The sequence below is a fragment of the Podarcis melisellensis genome, assembly GCF_964234715.1.
Source record: "Podarcis melisellensis genome assembly, chromosome: 14".
NCBI lineage: Eukaryota > Metazoa > Chordata > Lepidosauria > Squamata > Lacertidae > Podarcis > Podarcis melisellensis.
The window spans coordinates 42,631,509-42,656,081 of record NC_138546.1 but is presented as its reverse complement, the minus strand read 5'-3'; the positions used below and the strand labels follow the sequence as shown (position 1 = coordinate 42,656,081).

The following is a 24,573-nucleotide window of genomic DNA, read 5'->3' as shown; positions in this document are numbered from 1 at the left end:
TGTGTTGCAGCAGTTCTACATGAAGGGTTGTTATCGGAGAGTAGCAGTGAGTGACACTTTATGGCACGTGGGTTGTGGGGTTCTGCAAAGTTGTTTCTGTCCCCATTGCTGTGTTAACACCCATGTGAAGCTGTTCGAAGTGAACTGCCACCACTCTCTACAAACTGAGTTAGGTGAGGATGTGCAGGTGCTGAATCAGTACCTAGGTGCAGTCGTTGGCTGGATGGGGCCCAATAAATTGAAACTGAATCCTAACAAGATAAAGGTTTTTGACGGTGATTCAGCATTATTCTCCCACCCCCGTTGTTATCTACTGATGCCCTGGACATAAAAGATTCACAAAGGCCCTTCTTTCCTTGTACCACATGGAAAGCTGTCATCTGCTCCAGCCAGTGGTAGAAACCGGGGTAGAAAGGCTAGGAGCCAAATGGCTTCTGGGACCTGGGTTGTGGGCACCAAAACAGAATGTCTAGTCGATGATATGATTTCTCAACTGCAACCAAATTTTAGAGGCTTGTTCTTCATCCTGGCTATCTGGCCATGTGACTTTAAAACAGGCATCCCCAACCTTCGGCCCTCCAGATCTTTTGGACTACAATTCCCATCATCCCTGACCACTTGTCCTATTAGCTAGGGATCATGGGAGTTGTATGCCAAAACATCTGGAAGGCCGCTGGTTGGGGATGCCTGCTTTAAAAGCTGCAACTGTTGTGTGAGAACATTGCAACTTTCTAAATTTTACAGACTTCATGTTATATGAAGTTGTGTGATTTTAAAATCTTAAAATTTCTGTACACTGAGAGGGCATGTTTCTGTTCCTCAGTCTTTGACTCTGGAAAAATCCTGGCTGTTTAGAATGTGAAGAACCTTTAACAAACTTTGTTAACTTTACATTCATGTAGAAGTAATTTCCAATCGAGTAGAAATAGAAATAGTAGTTTCAATTGACATCTCTCAACAGTGTATGTGTTGTTTCCCCCTCTTTTTAACTATTAACATACTGTGAGCAAAACTACTATTCAAAACAAATGGTCTTGTGTTTGTCATATGTACACATTTTGGGTACGTTGAGCTAAAAATGCCATTTATCTTTTTATATTTGAACTGTAATAATAGCAACAACTCAGTGCCACATTTAGTGTGTCCTGCTTCTTGTTGTTCTGCTTTTCTTTGCTCTCAAATTGCCCAAACACAGCTGGGTTCATAAGAGGAGAAAAGAAAACATGATACTACTGCCAAACAGACAGGAAACTGTAGTAGACCTTGTGAGCAGTGAAGGGTTGAAGCACGCCTTCCGTCCAATCAGCTGCGAGTTCTGTTGCTATGTGCACTCTTACTCTGCCTTCTTTGTGGAAAAAATGTCTTGCACAGAGAGGCTGAATATGTAGCCAAAGCTGAACATTTTTGTGTTAGCCACTGCAGACATCTGGATTCCCGAGATACTGACAGTGTAGCCCATTTTGCTGCCAGAAGGCAACTACTTTTTCCGCCCGATTCCAGTATGGTTTACAGTGGAAACAAAGGGCTGCACAGAGAAGGTGTGTAAAAAGAAAGGAGTAATTCTTAAATGTTCTTAAGTTGTTTATGAACCCTGACTGTTTTTCTTCTTTTCTCTTCCCTATTCTGTATACTTGGTGTTATAAGCTGCAGTTTGTCTTTTGTATGCATGGAAATCTTACACAGGGATAATTTCCTTGTGCCAGTTTTAGAACTCACTTGTGGTGATAAACAATAATGAAAATCATTTAATTGTTGATTCCGAACAGAGGTGGAAAGGAAAAAGGAGAAATGATATGTGAGAGAGAGGAACTTACCACTTCACAAAAAAAGCCACTTCCAGTAGTAGGTACTGTAGTGAAATTTAGTCTCTGTGTGTTTGATTATTGAACAGCTCCATTATTGATCACAAAGCTCATTCAGTTTTAATGCCATGAAAATTATACTACCATATACTAAGTTTATATTTTGCATGGCTTCATGTTTTCTCTTCCTGTAGTATTCCAGTAATGCACCTTTTCAAACTAACTAAAGGTTTTCAGAATAACTTTAAAAGTATCAGAATTTTGGGCATATCCTCCCTGTTATATGGCATTTTATACTGGATATCAGAGATGTATATTACTTGCCATAGAAGACCCCCTAATAGCCAGGCATAATGCTTGCTTTATTGTTCACAGTGAAAATGGAAGACTTGGCTGACAATGTATTTCTTTTGTGTGTGCTTTTTGTTCATATAGGTCAAAGTTCTTTCAGAACACAAGGAAATGATTACATTATTCTACTAGTATATCTAGTGCTAGTAAATACAGCATTATCAATCTCTTGCCATTTGCTTGTATTGGTCCAAAGAGAGGTTATAAAAATAACACCCAGCCATTTGGCCGTTTTGAGAAGCAAATTTTAATGATACTAATAAAAAAACAGTAATAATTTGGAATTAAATAAGGTGATATGTACCTTTTTTAAGCTACTGCTCTGCAAAGCCAGTTAACAAAACACTGAAAGCCCCCACACCATTTTTCACCATTTTTCATTTATTGTGAGTCAGATGAGGTTTTTGAGAAACACAAGAGTCTAATTGTGACCTGGTAACACAGATGTTAGTTGTATTTGGAGCATCTCTTGATAGCCTAGAAAGGGAAAACCATTTGATTTACGTGATCATGGTGGTATCTAACATGCCCTCTGAAGGAAGAAGAATGTTCTCACTGGGCTCTATTTTTTTTTGTCTAGGAAAATCTTATGCTTTGCTATGAAAGAATGTTGCAGCTAGGGATAGCAAAGGGGACTGAAGGTTCTTTCAGAGTAGCTATTCTTTAAAGCTATCCAGCATATTTATAGATAAGTTCCAAAACCGAGTTATCATCCTGCAATAGAAAGGGGGCACAGGAGCATGGATTTCTCAGGGGGGGGGGTTGGGTGGGGAGGTGTTGGGAGGTTCTACATGTGCATCACACACCTGATTAGTTTCTCTCTCCATAGAAGACTATGGTAAATTTGAGAGGGTGTAGCCCTGGTCACTGCGGACACGTGATCAGGCTTGAAGTTCATTTTGGAAGCTTCAATGTGCACAACAAATAGTTCTGCCCTGAAGCAGTTTTCCTGTTCCATTTACTGAGTGGGGCAACTCTGCATGCCCATTCCTTTGCATGAACAGAGTTGCCATTTGACTTCCTTAGAAGAAAGCAAAGTCCACTCACACAGGAGTTCTATATGCATATTGGAGTGTGCTCAAATAACTGGACCAGGCCATAATGTTCCGATAAACACCCAATGTTGCTTCAAGAGATTTTGCCTTGAGGTCAGAGACATGTTGGCGGACTTTTTTTCATGTACAAAAGTTAACGGGACTGATAGTTGAATCTTAGGTCAAAGTAGCAATGGGATGGGGATACAGGGTAGGCCACATTGCATATACATCTCTGTCCTTCGACACTTGCTATTCCAGCTCCTTGTTCTTTTCCCCCAGTTATCTAATAGTTGGGCCAGCCCTGATTTAGCACTTTTTATAGTGGATTCCTCTATAATGTTATGCTGTCTTGTTTGAAGTTATCTGTATCTATATCAACTTCCTTTATATAAACAAACAAATAAAAATAATGTATATGTGTGTGTGTCTTTCTGTTGTGGAACTTCTGGGAGCTTTTACCACTTCTCAAATTAGTTATAAAGTCTCAGAATGACTCATATGAAGAAGAAAAAGCTACAAGAAATTCTCCATGAATCAGGCCAGCCAATTAAAGATATTAGAAAGAAACAAAATAGCAGTTTTATGGCCACCTTATGGATCATTGCTCAGTATATGCACACTTGTGGTCTAAGGGCACATGATGGACTCCTTTGTTAGGTCTAGGTCTGGTCAGTGCTGAAATGGGAAATCCTTACATATTGCCTTGCATTCCATAATGGCAAAAATGCAGGATATAAATATAATAAAATATGTAAGTACATTGTACATGTTTCATGGGAAATTATTTAGAAATAGAATAAATACATTTTTGAGGAAGGCAATTTAAAGGTAAATTCTATGATATAAGGTAAAGGGACCCCTGACCATTAGGACCAGTCGTGACCGACTCTGGGGTTGCAGCACTCATCTCGCTTTATTGGCCAAGAGAGCTGGTGCACAGCTTCCGGGTCATGTGGCCACCATGACTAAGCTGCTTCTGGCGAACCAGAGTAGTGCACAGAAACACCGTTTACCTTCCCGCCGGAGCGGTACCTATTTATCTACTTGCACTTTGATGCGCTTTTGAACTGCTAGGTTGGCAGGAGCAGGGACCGAGCAACGGGAGCTCACCCTGTCGTGGGGATTCGAACCACCGACCTTCTGATAGGCAAGGCCTAGGCTCTGTGGTTTAACCCACAGCGCCACCTGCGTCCCTTTTTATAAATTCTATGATACAGTATCCCTTAAAATAGCCAGACTGAATGGCAACAAACCCTTGTTTAGTGATCTGTATGTATATATGCTCTGTTTCTCACAAACCTTCACAGGGGATTTCTCCTAAATGTCATTGCAAATCAATTTATACTTGCCTTTATGCAAGCTTATGCATTGTAACTGAAAGAAATAGGCTTGCTAGTTTCAGAAATTGATTGAATCATGCAGGATATAAATACAATAAAATATATGAATTCAAGCTAAAATATATGTATCTTTTCACATTTTACACATAGATTATACAATTTGGGTTTTATATAATTCTCACAGAGTTGGAAGGTATATGTAGACCAGGTACAAGGAACTTGTGGCTTTCTAAGTCCCATCAACCCCACTCAGCATGGCCAGTGGTCAGGGATGATGGGAGTTAGGAGACCAGCAACATTTGAAAGAACGCATGCTTTCTGTCTCTGATGAAGACCATTCTTTGCTCTAAGGCAGAACATCTGTATCTAAACCATTCATGGTGGATGTTTGCCCAAACTTTTCTGGAAAATCTCCAAGGAAGGAAATGGTACCATTTTCCAATGCATCTTTTTCTTTTTACATAAGCTGCAATATGATAGTTCTAGTGGTAAATTATCATGATGATTAGGAATGTCTTTAACATCCTCTGTAGTTTTTAAATAATTTACATGCCCTTAGTGACCAATAGGATAAACTAAAGATTCCTGGGATGGTAGGTTTGTAGAGATGTGATCTGCTTTATTACCTTGAGGGAAGACCAAGCATTTCTGCATCACATGAGAAATGCATATTTGAGGGTAACAAACCAATAGTGAACATGGTACTAGACCTGAGCAAAATGTTTGTCTGCATCATTTGTAGGGCAAAAGGGGGGCTTCTAGGGGAAGAGAAATTTTTTTTTGCATCTTTTTCTGTTTTCAACAGTTCTTCCTCTCTGCTACCAGTTTCCATCCATTCCTGAATGGTCTCATTCTGTTACTATTCATGCAATGAGTTTGATACTACAACACCTTTGTGATGACATGAATCCAGTTCAGAATGTGGGTAATGCTTCCCACCGTCACTCCAATTGAACTATTTTTCTTCTTCACTTTTTCACATACCTGCCCTTTGGTCGTGGCCAAAATGGGAGACTTTTTACCGAAGCTTTAATCTTTTGCCTCCTACTACTTCTCAAGTCTTGAAAATGGCTCCTGCCATCGGGACGGAGATACAGGACGATGATGACAAGAACGAGCCGTCTCAAGAACAGCTTCTTCTCCAGAGCGATCTCGGCCCTGAATGGGAAACCTGGACTTTGAAAGTCATCTAATCTTCCTTGCTGTATTATATTATATTGTTTTAATTAGTGTTTTTATAGTTGTTCTGATTTTGAGTGGAGTGCCCTATCTGGGTGGATGGAGCAGCCAAGTAATTTCGTTGTCCCTGAGAGGGGGCAATGACAATAAAGATATATTATTATTATTATTATTATTATTATTATTATTATTATTATTATTATTATTATTATTCTCTTGTGTATATAATCTAAAATGGCATTAGCCTCAAGTCACTGACCTGTTTTCAGTGTCACATCATCTGTCATGGTTAGCCAGTTACCCTCCCTCTTTTTCCAGTTATTTTATTTTAATGGTTCCTTTCCTCAGAAACCTTTGCATTTGCTTTAGTTACATTCTTTTTCTCCTAACTATGCTGCTTTCTAGACTCTACATCACTTGCGAATTGTGTTTTTACTTTATTACATCTATAACCTGCCTTCTGCCATGGAGCCCAAGACAGTGTACTTGTTCCCAGGCAGTCACCCCTCCAGGCACTGACAACACCTGGAAAACCACAGGTTCTTCCCATTTCCGGTCTAGTCCATTTGGTGATAGTATTATCTTTTCTATATATGACAAGCATCTTTCCTATACAATGTATATATTTAGTTTTATTAGGAACTATTAGATCATATTGATAAGAACATGTTTCATGTCTTTAGATATAGGTTGAGGCAGATCATACCTGTTCCAGAAATAGTCACCTGCAATGCTTAATACACTTCCTATAGTACTGTTCAATCCAAAGGCAACTAATTCGAAAAGCAACTCCCTGAAAACTTGGTAGCAATTGCTTGATTTAACTTTGACTCTCTGACTCCTCTACAAAAGGATTTGCAAGATGAAATCTTAAAATCCCATGAGGCGCTTTTTCTCTGATCATTGTAATGCCAAGAGTCTTGTAGGAGGAAAATGTGGCAAAAATGTGTAGCGAGCACAAGTCTCTTGAACAGCACACTAACGAGTGTTAAAAGTGAATAGAGGCCAGATATTTATTCATAATAACCTCTTTGTAAAGAAAACTACTATGGTGAAGTGTGGGTTTTGTATTCTTCCAGCTAAGCATTTTCAAGCAAATGCTGTATGCAGATGTACACACAAGAGGAGTTGCTGAACTCTTGACAGTGTATTTGCTACATGTGATGTGTACCTAATTCTTTGCCAGAACAAGTTCAGGGGAAACTGTTTCTCCTAGCTTTCAGCAGCAGGCCGTGCTCAGTGCTGATTGGCTGGGGCTTGTGACATTTCCCTATCTCACTGGAGCAGTTTTGCAGTGTTTTAACTTTTGCTGTTGCTAAAGCAATGATTAAACTTGAGGTGATAAAGTACAGGTGGCACTCAGAATAATATTTTAAAGTGGACTTTCTATCTGAAGCATGGGCAACATTAACAGACTTGGCAATGGAATCACCAATAAGTGTGACTGACTTCTTTGGGCAAAAAAACCCAAAGTTCTATATCACAATATGTCTACATGTGTTTCGGTATACTCTTCTTTCCCTCTTGTGTTTGGTTTGCAGGTATGCTAAAAGCAATTCTCAAAACACTGCCCAGGTAAGGATAGTATGTTCTTAAGCGGCAAGATTTCAGTTGTATCTTTGCAGCTTGGGCAGATTGAGTTGTTCTGGTTGTGCCCAGAAAACTTTAAATAAAAACAGTAAGGTTTCATGCTGTCTCAAAGAGTTTATGGTTTGTTAACTGTGGGAGTCGCTACAGTTTTCCACAAGGTATGAAAAGATTTAGAATCCTACGGATCATTATTACCTCGGTAGTTGCTATAAAAGACTAAACACAGATGTATATTTGAGAAATCTCTTATTTGAGTAGGGAGATAATGCAACTGATGTGATACAGTCAAAAGGCTAGGCTCTTGTCAATAACACCACTATTGCATTTTTTTGCTTCTGGACATTTCTTTTTCAAGGGCAGCATAATGTAGATCACATTCTAGTAATCTAGATATGATCAGGGAATGTGGCAGGATCATGGTTCCCACACCCTTGAAAAGGCTGTCTGATGCACCAGCTGAAACTGAGCAAAGGTGCTTCTGGACACAGACACTACCTCTCTGTCTGGGACTAAGGTCAAGACCTAGTGTTCTTGATCCTTCAGCATCCTTGATCCTTCAGGAGGAGTTCCGCCCCCTCTAGAACTGTTTTAGTACCACTATCCAGATCTGCCCTCCCTCCTACCATCTGTACTTCCATCTTATTTGGATTAAGGTTAATTTGTTAGGCCACATCAAGTCCTCAGTTGACCTCAGATGGATTCAGAACTGCCACAGTTTCCCTGGAACTAGGTAGAAAGAGTGTGGGTGGAGGAGTGATGAGCATGCTGACAACACTGTACTCCAGATGACCTAAATAATTAAATGAAAGGCTGAGAGAATTAACAAATGGAACAAGACGATCCTTCTAGAACCTAAAAGGCCATTGGTACTACATTCTGAGATCCATCCTCCAGGAACGATACAGAAGGCACCATAAAATTGTGCCACCAATCCAAGCCATCATATTACCTTGACAAGGCACTCTGTAAATCCTCCTGCAACTAGATATCGTCATGGTCCCTGGAGAACGTATTAAAATTAAAATCAATCAAAAGTTGCTTGTAATGCAGATTCCAATGTGCTTGTCATTGGAGTTGTACTTGAAAAAGACCGGACTGAAAATAGTTGTATACCAATCATTGTGCAGCAATTTGAGTTGGGTAAACAACTCCCCACCCCATGTATGTGCCCTCAGCAACTCCAATTTTAATTCAATAAGCTGTGGAAGCTTTAAAATTGTGCACGTTAGCTAGAAAGTTACCTAAAACAGTGAATTGTCATTTAGCAAGAACCTGGGAGCTATAATCAAAAGTTTATTTGTTTAAATTGAGATTCATGACAGTACGTCTACTGAATGATGCTAGCCATACAATCTCAAGTACAGTGGTACCTCGGTTTAAGAACAGCCCTGTTTATGAACTCCGCAAAACTGGAAGTAGTGTTCTGGTTAGCAAACTTTACCTCAGTCTACGAATGGAAGCTGAACGGTGGAGGGGTACCGGCAGCAGGAAAACACGCCTCAGTTTAAGAACGGACTTCTGAAACGGATTAAGTTTGCAAACCGAGGTACCACTGTAAAAGGCTCAGCTACCGCTAAATAGCAGCTTTGAGATGCAAGGATGCTTCCTCAAATGGCCAACAGTTTAAGGGTCTGGTATTTGTGTACAAAGTCCTCTACAACTTGGGACCAGGATATCTAAAAGCTTTGTCTCACCCCTTCTGTGCCCAGTCACTGTGCTCTGCCAGAGAGGGCCTTCTGCAAATATCCCCTCATCAGGAGAAGTGTTCTGTATGATGTAGGAAGTGGGCTTATAGTGTGGTAACACCTGTCCTTTAGAACCGGGCAGTCCAACTTGTCATACCAAGTGGGCCACAAGAGTACTTTGACTGGGAACCTGTGGGCCACACACTGCCTTGTCGCATGGGGGAAGCGAGGCCAAAACTTGATTCCCTTCTCAGTCCTCATACTGCCTTCCCAAAACCAGCTAAGCGAGGGCTTTGAGAAGGAGGCATGAGGCTCTGGCAGGGTCCTAGAACTCTCCGTCCTCCTTCCCTAAGCTGAGAAAGTGCCAACTAGACTTTAGGAAGGAGGCAGGAAGACTCAAGGACCCTGTCAGATCACTCAATCTTACCAAACAGGTGTTAGGAGTGCGAGTCAAATGTTGCCAAGGGCTACCAAAAAAGGCTTTGTGTTATTGTGTGTTGAACCACTCTGCTTTACAACTTCTTGCCATTGCCTATTGGGCAGGTGCTGTCACTGTTACCCTTTCACAAGGGCCACACATCCCATTTTACCATTTGAGGATAAATGGGAAGTACCCCACTGGGGCGAGAGGGGTGCCACCTCCAGGACTTCCGCTGCCTGAGGCAGCTGCTTCACCCTTTTCATGGGTGGACCGGTCCTGTCTTTTCAGCACTCATTGAAAACCATTTTTCAAAAGGAATTTAGAGGCTTTTTTCCAGTTGGTAACGGTATTAGATGAAATGTTTTTCTTGTTAAATCACTTTGGGCTGTTTTATACGAAGCAATTATTGAGCGAAATAAATAATAGTAAATAAAAATGCAAAATAGTGGATGGGAAAGGGAGCAGGAGCAAGAACGTTGTCAATTATTGGCTTTCTCCCTTTCAACTCAACTAATATAATTTCATTATTCCTTGTACAACGGCTTTGCATTATTGGGTACAAATTTAACACATTCTGATTCTGGAATCTTTGCCTAATAACCTGTAATTTGTGGGGAACTGGAAAACATATCAGTATCCTAGTTTGATAAACATGGATGTGCCTGTTCTGATTTTGAAAATTATGATTCAGTGCCTTTTCCATATCAACCTCAGGACAGTGGAATTAATATATTCCACAAGTCATGATTAGACAGAAAATGTGGGTTGTGCTGTAATTGTCCATTATTCAAACATAGACTTCAATGCTCCACAGGAGTGGGCTCTTCAGAATCTAATCTTAATCAGTTTTTTAAAGAAAACATTCTTTGGTTACGTTCTGTTTTGGTTTTTTGAAGTATGCCTTTTTTTAGTTAAGTCTGAAAATAGAAGCACTCAGATTCAAGGTGGCAAATAGAAAGGCTTCTAAACATAGTCGTGTGTTTTCAAGTACATTAGAAATCTTTTCTAATGCAGCTGTCGCAGTTTTTACATTAGAAGTTAATTCCAGATTAAAGAGTCAAGTAAAAGCTACCAGCTGTGGTTTGGGCTTCCATATATTCATGAAAATGATATGCAAACTTCCTGTATCTTAATCTTAGAGTAGGCTTTCCACAGAGAACTGCTGAATGTATGCCAAGAGGCATATTCTAGGGTGCCCATTCCGCTCACACCAGGCCCAGGGTAGGAAGTGAGTATCAGTAGTGGTGGGGAAGCTGTATTTCATTGAACTTGTCTGCTGTAACTGATCCGATTGAGGAACTCCCGATAAGCAGTAAGGTTTCCAATGGCGTGAGGGGAGATATCAAAAGGCAAGCAGCAACAATATAGGAAACTTCCATATAACACGTACTTAAACCAAAACCCAGACTAAAATGTGTCAATACACAGGTAATCTGGTTTCCTTCAAGAAGCTTTTGCAGCAGAACTACCACTAGCACTTAAATTCCAAGGAGGAGTTGTAGAAAGGCACCACAATATCCTATGCAGTAGAATGGAACGCCAGCAAAGTCTTTGTGTGGCCACACTATCCCCTATAAACAGAAAGAAAGGGCTTGCCAAGTGTGGGTGAGAGGGTGAAAACCTTACTCATGGAATATATTTCTAATCCCTTGCAAGAACATGACATCTCAGCCACCTATTGGCATCCACCTGCCCCCCAAAAGCCACATTCTTCTAATCAAAGATAAATATAATAAGGCACATTTTTCACCAAAGGAAATTAGTGCTCAATTTAATTTATTTTGAATTATAGTGTCAGCAAACTGACTTTTCTTGTGTGGCTGGGGCTGCCACAGTTGAATGCAGACCAGTTGATATTTCTTGCAGGTCCCTTCATTAAGCAAATGAAAAATGGTAAAGCGCCAAGTCTGGAGAAGTTTCCAGTTGAATGGTACAAAAGGCATATAGCAGTAGCACCAATATTACTTTCAGCCTACTATGGAGCTGTAGAACAGAAGTCTTACCCCTCTCCCTATATAAGGCACACATCTCTTTCTTAAACCAGGCAAATATTGTACTTTAAGTTGTCTGCCAATGTCACTGATTAATGCTGATAAAAATTTTACAGTGATTTGGAGGATAAGTTATAGGAGGCGATAGCAACCCTAAACCACCCAAATCAGGTGAGAGTTCTAAAACTCAACCTGGGGGTTGATAATGTTATATTTGTGACTCTGAATAAATGTAAGGATTCCCCTTCAGCCCTCATCTTGCCAGATGCAGACAAAGCACTCACTAGAGTACACTGGCCCTTTGCAGACACTAGTGCATAGAAGGCCTTTGGGTTAGTATGTTGGGAAATGTTAATTTGGGTGGAACTTTACTGTTTGGTACCCACATTGCGAGTGATGATTAAAAGAGTGCTCTCTTCCTTTGCTTTAGAGATGTAGTCCTTCTTCCATGTCTTATTTTTAAATCTCTGCTTAGAGTCACTGGTTTGTGCAATCTGTATGAACCATTGCATCAAGGGGATGTACATTGGATGAGAGGAGACAAGATTATCTTATATGTAGATGACATGCTACTTTCAGAAAGCATGATACCTATCCAAACCACATGGATAAGGTTGATTGCTCTTGAGCTATAGCATTAACTGGTCTAAATCAGAACTCAAGACCTTAAACAAAATCCTACCCTGAAGCCTCTATGATTCCTGGCAATTTTATTTGCATCCTACAGCCTTAACATACTGAGAAATTGAAAGGTAAAAGTGGAAAGAATAGTTGTGTAAGCAAGGTTAGACCTTGACAGGTGGACACAACTGTCTCTGGGACAAAGTCAACATAGTCAAAATAAATGTTTTGCCTAGTCTTATTTCTGTTCAGAGAGGCAGTCCTTTATATACATTTCACAGTGATATTTGAAGCCTCTCAGTGCTTTATTTCATACATTTCTTTGGGGCTCTTTCCCCTCCATGATTATCCTCCGGGGGAGGGGGGATGCAGTTAACCAATTGAAGAAGGGCTTTTGCATTCCTTGAACTGGAGCTTACCACAGGGCCAGTGTGTTGGTGGACACTCAAAGGTGTCAGAAATGGGTACCAACTAATCTTTTGCCACTAGCAGCCCTAATGTGAGTGTCCCTTTGGGGTGGGATACTCTCAGCTCTAAACGCATCCAGGAGGATGGTACCCCACTATCCATTTTGGCTGCAAGAGAGGTTTTGGGATAGATTACCACAGAAGTTTTCTTTTCATCCCTATTGCCATGTGAAGCAGACATTTAGTTGGAAATACAGGGCTGGCAGTGGGGCTGATCTCATCAAATGGGAGAGATCAATATAAACTTCCAGTATCTGCCAACTAGCAGTGCAGTCAATTGTAACGTTGCTTGACTTCTCTCATTGTATCTGAATATTCTGATATCTGTAGGATCTGGTTCCCTCAGTCCATCATCCGAAACCTGCAATTTATGTTAAGCTATGTTGGTTAAGACCAGCATTTGATGTGCAGAGGTTAAGATAGGTGTGGCACAGGGTGGAGAGGTTTTATGGTGAGCAATATGGAAATTTTATGGACCACAACAACTTCCTCCACCCTCCCCTGTAGCCAAGGTTGATGTTGCACCAAGTACTTGGGTGGGCAAAGCTGAATCAGATCAGCTCCACCCAGCCCACCCATCCACATCAGCTTCCTCGTCTATATAAGAATGTCACAGATGAGCAAGATCTTGCTATGAATTGACCTGGCATTTGAAAGCAATATCACCTTGCCATAGATGCCGCAACCCAGATACCTGTGAGATACAGATAGGGCTGGTAGAAGAGACACTTTGTAGTCATCTAGACCTACCCATACCTATGTCCAGTTGCAGTACCTGTAGGTCTCCCTGTCCTACAGCCACAGACCTCAACTCCAACAAGGCTATAGGAAAGCAGAACCCAAATGTTGCTTTAGCAACAAACTTAAGTTTGAGCCCCGTATGAGAGCAGCAGATTTGAGTCGGTTGGCCCAGTTGCAAACTCTTCAGAGACAACCACGTGCCTTTTCAGTTAAAAGGTTTCAGCCCACTCTAGCAGGCTTTTTGTCTGAAGGAGCAGGGGAGGCTCGGGTTGTACTGGGGCTTCTGGGATTGAGCCCTCTATCACAGCGACATGTCCTCTGGATGGAAGAGCATTGGCTAGTTTTGTGGAAGTGCTTCCATGTCCTTGTATGCAATTACATCTGACTGATTACTCTACCTTACCCCCTGAAGAAAGGGAATCTGACCCTTCTACTACCTCTACCCAGGTACATCCTGAATACCCAGAACCCTGAATAAAGACCCAAAAGAAATGCCTCCAACACTGGCACCCGTTCCGTAATCATTATGTACTCTGAGTATGTGTCCATGAATGGCTTCCTAGGTCACCACTCCCCATCACTCCACCTTTTACCGACAAACTGGGTTAAGTCCATGCCTCCCCTTTTGGTTGTTTCTGCCTCTCACCCAGAAACCAGACTGATGAGACACAGGGGATTGGTGCCCTCATCCTTTGTGGCTTCTTTGGTGGTACTGCTACTGATGGTGGGCCTGCTATTCTTTTAAGCCCTTGTCCCAAGAAGCTAATGCACATCAGGAGCTGCTGTACTGCAGCTCCCATCGGTTCCATCCAGCACGCATGAGTAATGGCATGGGATGATCAGCTTTGTAGTTCAGCAACATCTAGATGGCCAAAGGTTTCCCTTACCTGAGCTAGAGACTTCTAGGGAACAAGGCACTGGAATCAATTTTACCCCAGTATGTTGTCTTTTCCCCTCAGTATTAAGCCTTGAGAAACAAGCATAGTATGGAGTGGAGCGAAGCAGCAGCACACACAAAACAAGAGGTTCCCACTGTCAGCTGAATCTGTAGTCATGAAATCTGTTCCTATGTTCAGAGTCTTATGTGTAAGAATGTAGAACAGCCTTGCATTTAGGCCCAACCTGATAGTCATAGGAAAGCACTCACTGGCAGCAAAAGACCTAAAAAAAAAAAAAAAAAACTTAGGCCATTGTCTGCCTTAATATTAATTCAATCCAATTTTTATATGAAACTTCTTGAGTAGTTATTAGGAAGAGAACCTGCCCCCCCCCATGTTAATGCTTCCTTATTAGATCTTATATCAGCATTGTGCCTGGGTCTCCTTTCCTTTTCCCTATTCAGGACTGGAAGAATGCAGCACTTTATTAGAAAAGCCATGCAGCTGTTAAACTGTTTTGATTGCAAGGGAGCGGGGGTGGGACTAACGCTGGAGTTGTATATTTTGAGCTGTGAATCCTGGCCCTCAAAAAATATGTTCTAAGAATACACAGTACAGGCTGTTACAAAATACACATGCAACAATAACCTCCCCTCAGGAGAGGCTTGCAACTGGGATAACTCTCTGGGATAACGGGTGAAACTAGGTCAGAGCTGTGCGAATATACCATGGGAGATCAGCCTGCACATTCTGTGGCTCCAGATAATGCTATATTTCATGCAATTATCTCCTTTTAAATACTGTTTCATGTACTCTTGTGTCTGTGTGTTTACAATCTGGATTTTAGGGTTTTGGGTTGCAAATCACACCGTGTCCTCTTTGGAGTAAAATTGTTGCAATAAACAAATGCTATAAATAAGTATAAACAGTGCTTTTTCCTGGGAGGACGCAGGGGTACGCATACCCCTAAACATTTTGTGAATCTAAGTTTGGCCTCATTGTGGGGCAGTATTTCAGTATGAGTAGGAAAATGAGAGTACTCCTAAAGATTTTTTTTTAAAGAAAACACTGAGTATACATTCACCAAATGTATGAGTTGTTAACCACTGGTTAAATGATACCTATGTAAAGGACTCCCTTGTCTGTTAGTTTGATGTTTATGCACATTAGTATTCTGTTCTCAGTATGTTTACCTGACGGCAGCTCCATTGACTCCTGGGACAGTCAAGTAGATATGCCTAAAGTTTCTACCATATATGGGTTAACACTTTAGCCATATATAGCTATATATAGACCGCGGAAAGACTATAACTTTCACCTAATCAAGAAAGTAAAAGTTGTTCTTAGAATCAAATAGATAAAATTTCTGTGGGAATATTTTACCACCTGCTTAAAAACTGGATCTGTAATACAGTTCCAGTAAAACATACTGTACTGAAAACACTCTATCCTGGGATATGAGCTTAAGCTGTGCTGACTTTGAACTTGTGTATGTTTACTGATAGTCTAAAGTTACAGAATTTAAAATAGACCTTCTCAAGTTTCATTAGTTGTAGCTGTCGGGGACTCAACATGTCTGATGACCTGATTACAAAACATAGGTATTTTACCAAAGCTGAGCTCACAACCAGTGCCTTCCAAGGTTGAATCTCTATCAAATATCCTTTTCTGCCCATGGAACTTCTTTATGAAATCCACCTCAATTCCCAAGTACTGTCGAGGGAGTATATTGTCAAATTGTTGCCCTTTGTTTTAAATGTTGTAATATTTTTCATAGTGCTTTGTTTTAATGGAAAGTTTTTAAAAACACACTTTTGGCAAGTGCCTGATTGGGCGGGTATCTGCATAAATCTCTAATAACTCCATTGTATAACTGCTAGCAAAAGACAGAAGCATTGGGCAAGTTCTAGCTTTACTCATTTGCAAACTATTTTATATTCTGAATTATTTTGAACCAGAATAATCGCCAAACCTGACAAAATCCCAGCATGTAAACATTGCAAAGTATGTGAATTTGTTTAGTTAGTTGGACTATGGTAGTTGCCTTTGCACTATAAGTCCTGTTGAATTGCTGAGACCTGTTTGTGATTTAGATCTTGCTAAATAGAAATGTAAATTTTAGTATCTTATAGTGTGCATGGCATCTTGGATAATGCTTGACATAATATTTGTTGTAATGGGAACCAAAGGGGTGTTAGCTGAGAATGTTATGTGTTGTTGAGGTATATAGCAACTCCTTGTTTTGGGTATCATCCTATTTTGAACACCAGCTTTAATTTTTTAATGTTGCATGAGGGCCCCTACAAACTGGTATTTTTAGACGGGTGTATTCTGCAACATGTCATTGATGCAACAATAGTGCATTAGTGGTAGTTTTATACTATGCTGTTCATACATCATTCCACTTGATTATTTCTGCAATACTTCCTCAATATTCCTGCATTATTTCTATCTGGAGGGCCACTCTTGCATTGTAGTGCAACAGAAGCAGGACACACACACACACAGAAAAAAACAACAGTGGTATGGAAAATTGAAGGATGTCACCAATTGAAAACAAAGCAGTATGACCACCCCAAAACTTTTGTAGGCACAGTCAGTATTGAAAATGGCATTGTCTCCCAGCCACCCCAATATTACCCTGAACACAAATAATCATGAAGACACAATTCAAAGGGTTTTTGGGGGGGGCAGGTGGACTTGGTTTATCCCTCTCTCTTCCCCTCACAAAGTCACTCAAAAGGGAAATGGATTTGTCTAATTGTACCAGCATATTTTATTTTCTGTACCTTGATGTTCTGGAAGCTGCTTGCTTTTGACATTAATGAATAACATGGTGTTGTAAAAATGGGCAAAACGTATATTTTTGTCTCATTTTGTCTCATTTTTGTCTCATTTTGTCTCACAGTTGCTAGGGGAGGCACCAGCTCCTTTCTAAATTCCTTCAGTCCAAACTTGTTCTACATAAATGATAGAACAAAAATTGGAAGGCCACTTCCTATGTTCTAGTTGTGAGTTTCCATACAGTCAATGAATTCCTTGCTTACCATTCAGAGATTCTGTCTGTTTAAAAACTTCACTAGTTATAGGGTCAGTCTTGATGATACCCATGGATCCTTTCCAAATCTTTGATCCTATATTTGTGAGTTAAGAATCTATAAGAGGAAACCTGCTGAAGCAGTCAAACTAGTTCCTTTGTTAAGATAATGGCCTTAGCAGCTCAGCTAAGTACCTGTCCTTAGCATCTTAAAGAGGTAGCCCACCTAACTTAGCTGGGTGTCACATCTTCCTAGGATGAAGAATAATAGCCAGAGGCTTGTCTTGATCTGTGTGGAACCCAAAGCTGTAGCTCCTGGGTTCTTGGAAACCTAATAGGGAGGCAATATCTGTTGAAATGTTAATGTTGTGAGCTCTTCCATTGTATGCTCAGGTTGTATATGTATGTAAATAAAACCATATATCCTAAAGAAAACTCAGTCTTCTTTGACTATTCCAAGGAAAGAGAACTCTAGAAAGGCACAAGCAAATTTGAAGTATTTTGCTGCTCTGGTCTCCTTTCTTACATTCCTCTTCCCCGAAACTAAATTCTAGAATATCTCTTGAACAAAGTTTCAGCCTTCAGCTATAGGTTTCAGTAAACTTACCTTGGTGGTTGAGTAACTATTCAAATGCCTGAGTTTCTAAAACCTGAACTACTGTTTTGGGTTTCCTTCTTGTTGCTCAATGTTTTCTAAAGATGCAAGTCTTTAAAAAACATTTCCTTATATAAGTTAAATGGAAATAGGGTTGTTGGGGTTTTTTTTTTGCTATTTATTCAGCTTGAACTTTGGTAATTCAGCTAAAGTGGGTGGTAGATGGGTTTGGTCTTTGCTGTAACTAAACCATTGTGAAACATAAACTTACATTTTAAACGTTGTAATCTTTAAAAATGCTTGGACACAGTACCACTGAAGCAGAATGCAAATGAGGCCTGCAGTTTTTCACAATGGGGAGTTCTGTGATAGAAGCATAAAACAAGGGAATTTGTTACATTATGCATCTGCTGAAATCAAGTAAGTGTAATTTATGAAGAGCACAGCCAGCTGCTGCTTTATCTACTGAGAGTTGGTGAATTTTAATTCTTTATACTAGTTTAGCCTGGACTTGTGCTGTAACAATGCATATTCTGTGTGCTCCTTGTAAATCTTGCTTGGCACAAGAGGTGTCCATTATTCGAAGCTGCTGTTAAAAAATTCTTCTGTAATATAGGGGTGGAAGCTCTTCAAAACCTATCCAAAAGAATTTTTTTTAAGCTTATGTACTGATTCTTGCTCAGTGAATATTAATTATTTAGTCTAATGCTTTCTGTCCCTAGCATGGAACTAGGGATGGTGAAGGAATTAGATTTTATTTACATTTTAATGAGAAACTATCTAATTTTCACTTCTCAAACCAACACACAAATCAAAACACTGGTGTCTTTTGAGATTTGAATTTATCCGAATTTTGCAAAGTAATTATTCAATAAAACAATATATACAATACTGTAATGCACATACAGGCAACCCCCCCCCATTTCTTTATGTTCAATATTTGCGTGACCGCACATTGTGCAAAACCTGGAAGTGACCTGAAAACATCACAAAAATATCACAAAAAGAGGTGGGACGGAATGGGTTGTTTGTAGGCTTTTTCAGTTGTGTTTCAATTATACATGATTACACTGACATTTTTGTCTCCCGCCCTGGAATCGTTTGATGAAGAAAAAAGACAGATTGTAAACAAACTGATACAAATACAAATCTCCAGTCTGGAATTAATGCTTCTGTAAAACTTAGTAGTATTTCTTGGGCCTAGGTTTTAAACAGTGTAACTTGCTGCACTTTGATAGTTCTTTAAATTTATAAAACTTTACTCAAAAACAGGGTGGATTTGATTTAAATCAAATCAATTAAAATCATGATTTAAATCGCTAGCCAGTAAGACTTGATTTAAATCACTGGTCAGTAAGACTTGATTTCAGCCATTTTTTTTTACAGAAAGATTCATTCTTGCTGGTATAATCTTAATATTTACAACCAGATGGTATCATTTTTGGAATAATAAATTTTCAGAGTAGTTTTTACAGTTATATCAAACATCACTGATTTGGTTATACTATTAGAAATACATAGCTCCGGGGAAAGACTTTATCCCAGCTGAGATGATTACATCAAACCAGCACTGGTGGGCCCCGCTTCTGGCAGCACTCTTTACGGTAGTAAATAACTCTGGTAAGGTACCATATAGCTGGAAACATGCTATAGTAGTCCCAATATTTAAGAGAGGCCACCCAAATGTACCTTCCAATTATAGGCCCATTAGCGTGCTCTCAATAATTGGGAAACTATATACCCATTTCCTCAGTAGCAAATTGACAACTTTTCTAAATGAACATAATATACTATCTGAAGCCCAGGCAGCTTTCCGTGAGAATCATTCAACAACAGACCATTGTCTAATGCTGTCCTTCCTAGCTGAGAAGTATACCAGACACCTACAGGGTAAACTCTTTGTGGCCTTTATGGACCTGAAATCAGCATTTGACTCCATCCCCAGATCCCAGCTATGGTCCAAATTGAGTCTGATCTTGCAGGACAAACGACTTCTCTTTCTTATAAAAGCCCTGTACAATGGAACCAAACTGCAGGTCCGATGCGGTTGACAGGGACAGCTATCGAACAGCATCGAGATGACTAGGGGGGTGAGACAGGGTTGTATTTTGGCCCCCACATTGTTCTGCCAATTCCTAAATGACCTAGAAGAGAACTTAATGGACCCAGATGGACACATTCCAAAAATAGGAATGAGAAGGACCCCTTTGTTGTTGTATGCTGATGACGCAGCCATCATCTCGCGTTCCAGGCCGGGCTTGAATTATCTGTTGAGGAAATTTTCTGATTACTGTTCTGGAAATGGTTTATCCATTAATTATGAAAAATCTAAAATCTTAGTCTTCGAAAGAAGATTCTCCCAGTCTAAATGGGTGCTGGATGGCCATAACCTCGAACAGGTAAAATACTTCAGTTACCTAGGGCTCACATTCCATCATACAAGATCTTGGAAGCACCATTGGCAAACCTCCCTTCAAAAGGCGGAGATTACAAAGCTAGCCATACATAAATTCTTCTTCACAAAGGGCGGCAAATATGTTCCAGCAGCCTTAAGGGTTTTCAACGCAAAGCCCGTTTCCCAACTCCTGTATGCAGCAAATGTCTGGCATAATGGGGACCTGCGAAAGCTAGATGGCTTTCAGGCAAAATTTATACGATCTCTGCTGCAGGTACCTAACTGCGTCCCCAACTCCGTACTTCTGTTGGAAGCTGGTGAATGCCCAATTTCAGCTAGAGCGTGGTGGGCTGCCCTAAGACATTGGCTCAGGATTTCAGTGTTTAATCTAGGGAAGGTCTGTACCAACATTTGACCAATGAGGAATTTGTCAGCAAATGGCAGAAAACCATGGCTAAAAAAGCCACCTCTATTGGTCTGTCTCCCCCCCCATCTGTATTACCTGGGCTATGAAGGCGCCCAAAAGGCTTTAAAGCAAAGATTATGGGACAATGCACACAGTGACTTGCGATCTCGATCACATGCAGTCTGTAGTCCACTGGCAGCAGGAGTTCAATACAGTGGTGCCCCGCAAGACGAATGCCTCGCAAGACGAAAGGGTTTTTCGGTTTTTGCGACGCTTCGCTAGACGATTTTCCCTATGGGCTTGCATCGCAAGACGAAAGCCCATAGGGAAATCTCGGGGACCTTTTTTTAAATGCTGGCGGTGGGGAGCAAAGCCTTTTTCCCCCCTCCGGACTTCAGAAGAGGTCCAGGAAGGCCGGCGGGGGCGAAAGGCTTTGCTCCCCACCGCCAGCATTTTAAAAGCGGTCCGGGATAGCAGGGAAGCGCTTCCCGCTATCCCGGACGGCTTTTGAAGGCAGGCAGGGGGGGCAAAAGTCCCCCGCCCGCCTTGGGAAGAGGTCCTGGACCTCTTCCCAAGGCGGGCGGGGGGCAAAAGTCTTTGCCCCCCCGCCTGCCTAACCGGGGGCTTTTAAATCGCCCCGGGACTGTCCGGGGCGATTTAAAAGCCCCCGGACGGCTTTTGAAGCCTCCCCCCGCCGCCCGGCATCGGGGCATCGTCCCGATACCGGGCGGCGGGGCGAGAAAGCCTCCCCCCGCCGCCCGGCATCGGGGCATCGTCCCGATACCGGGCGGCGGGGTGGGAAAGCCTCCCCCCGCCGCCCGGCTTCGGGGCATCGTCCCGATGCCGGGCGGCGGGGCGGGAAAGCCTTCCCCCGCCGCCCGGCTTCGGGGCATCGTCCCGATGCCGGGTGGCGGGGCGGGAAAGCCTCCCCCCGCCGCCCGGCATCGGAACGATGTCCCGAAGCCGAGCGGCGGGGCGGGAAAGCCTCCCCCCGCCGCCCGGCTTCGGGGCATCGTCCCGATGCCGGGCGGTGGGGCAGGAACGCCTCCCGCCGCCGCCCGGCTTCGGGGCATCGTCCCGATGCCGGGTGGCGGGGCGGGAAAGCCTCCCCCGCCGCCCGGCATCGGAACGATGTCCCGAAGCCGAGCGGCGGGGCGGGAAAGCCTCCCCCCGCCGCCCGGCTTCGGGGCATCGTCCCGATGCCGGGCGGCGGGGCGGGAACGCCTCCCGCCGCCGCCCGGCTTCGGGGCATCGTCCCGATGCCGGGTGGCGGGGCGGGAAAGCCTCCCCCGCCGCCCGGCATCGGAACGATGTCCCGAAGCCGAGCGGCGGGGCGGGAAAGCCTCCCCCCGCCGCCCGGCTTCGGGGCATCGTCCCGATGCCGGGCGGCGGGGCGGGAAAGCTTCCCCCCGCCGCCCGGCATCGGAACGATGTCCCGAAGCTGGGCGGCGGGGCGGGAAAGCCTCCCCCCGCCGCCCGGCATCGGAACGATGTCCCGAAGCTGGGCGGCGGGGCGGGAAAGCCTTCCCCCGCCGCCCGGCTTCGGGGCATCGTCTCAATGCCGGGTAGCGGGGCGGGAAAGCCTCCCCCCGCCGCCCGGCTTCAGAACGATGTCCCGAAGCCCGGCGGCGGGGCGGGAAAGCCTCCCCCCGCCGCCCGGCTTCGGAACGATGCCCTGAAGCCCGGCGGCGGGGCCGCGAAGCCTGGGCGCGCTGGCAACTCTCCGCAAGGAGCGCTCCCGCTGCTTGCGGAGAGGTCCGCGAAGCCTGTCCTGGACCTCTTCTGAAGGCAGGCGGGGGGCAAAAGTCTTTGTCCCCCCTGCCTGCCTTCCCAGGGGCTTTTAAATCGCCCCGGACAGCGGAGAAGTCCTCCGCTGTCCCGGGCGATTTTAAAATGCCGCCCGCCAGAAGAGGTCGGGGGAAGGCGGTTTCCATAGGAACGCATTAATTGATTTTCAATGCATTCCTATGGAAAACCGTGCATCGCAAGACGAAAAACTCGCAAGACGAAGAGACTTGCGGAACGAATTAATTTCGTCTTGCGAGGCACCACTGTATGGGTATGTCTTTGAGTTAACACCTTACATCAAAAACCTGACAGTACCTATCGAAGCCTTTTCACCAAGGCCAGACTGAATGTCTTCCCCTCTGCAGTGCTGGATGGTAGGTTGAGAGGAGTTCCCTACCAGGACAGACTTTGCTCGTGTGCTCAAGACATCGATTCCATAAATCATATTTTGTTACATTGTGCAAAGTATGAGCATGCCAGGGCTGAACTGATACTACCCTTGCTGGTGCCTTTCCCGGGAAAGTCAGAGGCTCACTATGTCAGGTTCCTACTGGAAGACCGGACAAAAGCTAGAACTTTGGCAGTGGCAAAGTTTTTATTGGTGGTTGCAAGAACAAATGAGCCCTATATTCCAAACAAAGTGCTTGATTAACCTGGAGGTAGGCTGTATGAACTCTGTATTGATTTGTAATGTTTTGTTGGTCTCTGGACCGTAATAAAGATTGTTTGTTTAGAAATACATAGACAGATACCGGTAATTATGAAATTATTGTGAGGTTTAATAAGTTAACTGTTTATATTTGGACAACTTTTCTGCAGTATTTTATTGGAAGGAGAAAAATAATCATTTCCTTACTAACAATTTAAACAATTTATTTAACTAAAGCAATAACATTATAGCATATGTATCCATGTTTGTTAACTGATGTGGTTAAACTTTAAAAAAAACAACAACTTAGCACACATGAAAAACTTAAAACAAATCCTTATTTCGTGATGAATAGCCTTTGGACTATAATGTAACCTAAATAGAAAACTTTCTTTAGAAAGATTTTTCTTCCCAAAGCATTTTGTTTTTAAAATCCGATTTAAATTTTTTAAAAATCCAATTTAAATTTAAAAAATCCAATTTACCGTAAATAAAAAAATCTGATTTTTTTTATTTAAAAAAAATCATTTATTTTTATCCACTCTGCTCAAAAAGCAGAATTGAACAAGGAACAAGTTAACATTGAAGGGTTTCATTAAGAAAAGTGAGATTGTTTTCTAAAGCAAAACTTTCCCTCATGAAATGGTAAGATGACATAAAATCCAAGAGTATCATAGTCACACATTCCATGCCTCTCAAATGTAAGAAGCAAAGGCAGTTTTCAGGAGAAGTTATAAAATTATGCTTGTTTTTCAAACTTGCCATGTGTTACTAAAATAATTTTTGCTGTTCCTGGCTAGAAGGGGTTGGGTTTTTTGCCACTTCAATTTAATCCAGCAAAATATAGTAATTTTTTTGAGGGATCAGAAATACCAGGTTTCAGTAAAAGTTCTTCAGAGAAATCTTTTGAAGTTTATATTTCTTTGAAAGATTTTTAGGAACAAAAGATTTTAAAACATTCATAATAAAAATCATCGTAAACGAGTGGGGGCTGAGCAGCAGACTATTTGCTGTGCTGAGTGCTCCTGTTCAGAGTCCCAAAAATGCTATTCCACACCCCGCCATGTTCCTTTTAATTTTATTCATTAGTCAGCATTTTGTACCAACTGATTGGGTTTGGTCTTGTTGACCTATTTTGGCTTTCTCCATTTTGGGATCTTTTTAAAGAGGTATTTGTGTTTTCTCTTTGGTGTCTATGAGCAGCTCTCGTCCAAGAAGAATTTATAATAACCTCTTAGTATATACCAGGAAATGACCTATCCAGGTGATGAGATTTGTAAAAAATCTACATTTCTATATCTTTGTGTCCTTTCCTCCTTTCCTGCCCATTCCTACTTGTCACCTGGTTGTCATGCCCCTCCTTTCAATCTCTCAGTTTAATGTCAATGAGTTTGGGCTAATTTGTGAATTTTACTTCTCTCCACCTTAGTTTTCCCTCCCATTAGTTCCCATCTGCACACCTTAGCATTATTCAGAATATTCTGATAGCCACTGTTGTGCATATGCAAGCATGAGAAGACTGAAAACTTAGATGGCAGAAATGATATTGTGGGAACTATTTCATACAACTGTACAAATTTCATTTTTGACATTGGCCCTG

At 42.1% G+C, this 24,573-nt stretch overlaps 1 protein-coding gene across 1 annotated transcript in view; it reads left to right on the top strand.

Annotated features, from left to right (window-relative positions):
• The window catches only part of ATOSA (atos homolog A), a 52,700-nt gene that overhangs the window by 8,317 nt on the left and 19,810 nt on the right, over nucleotides 1–24,573 (top strand). The window lies entirely within an intron of this gene.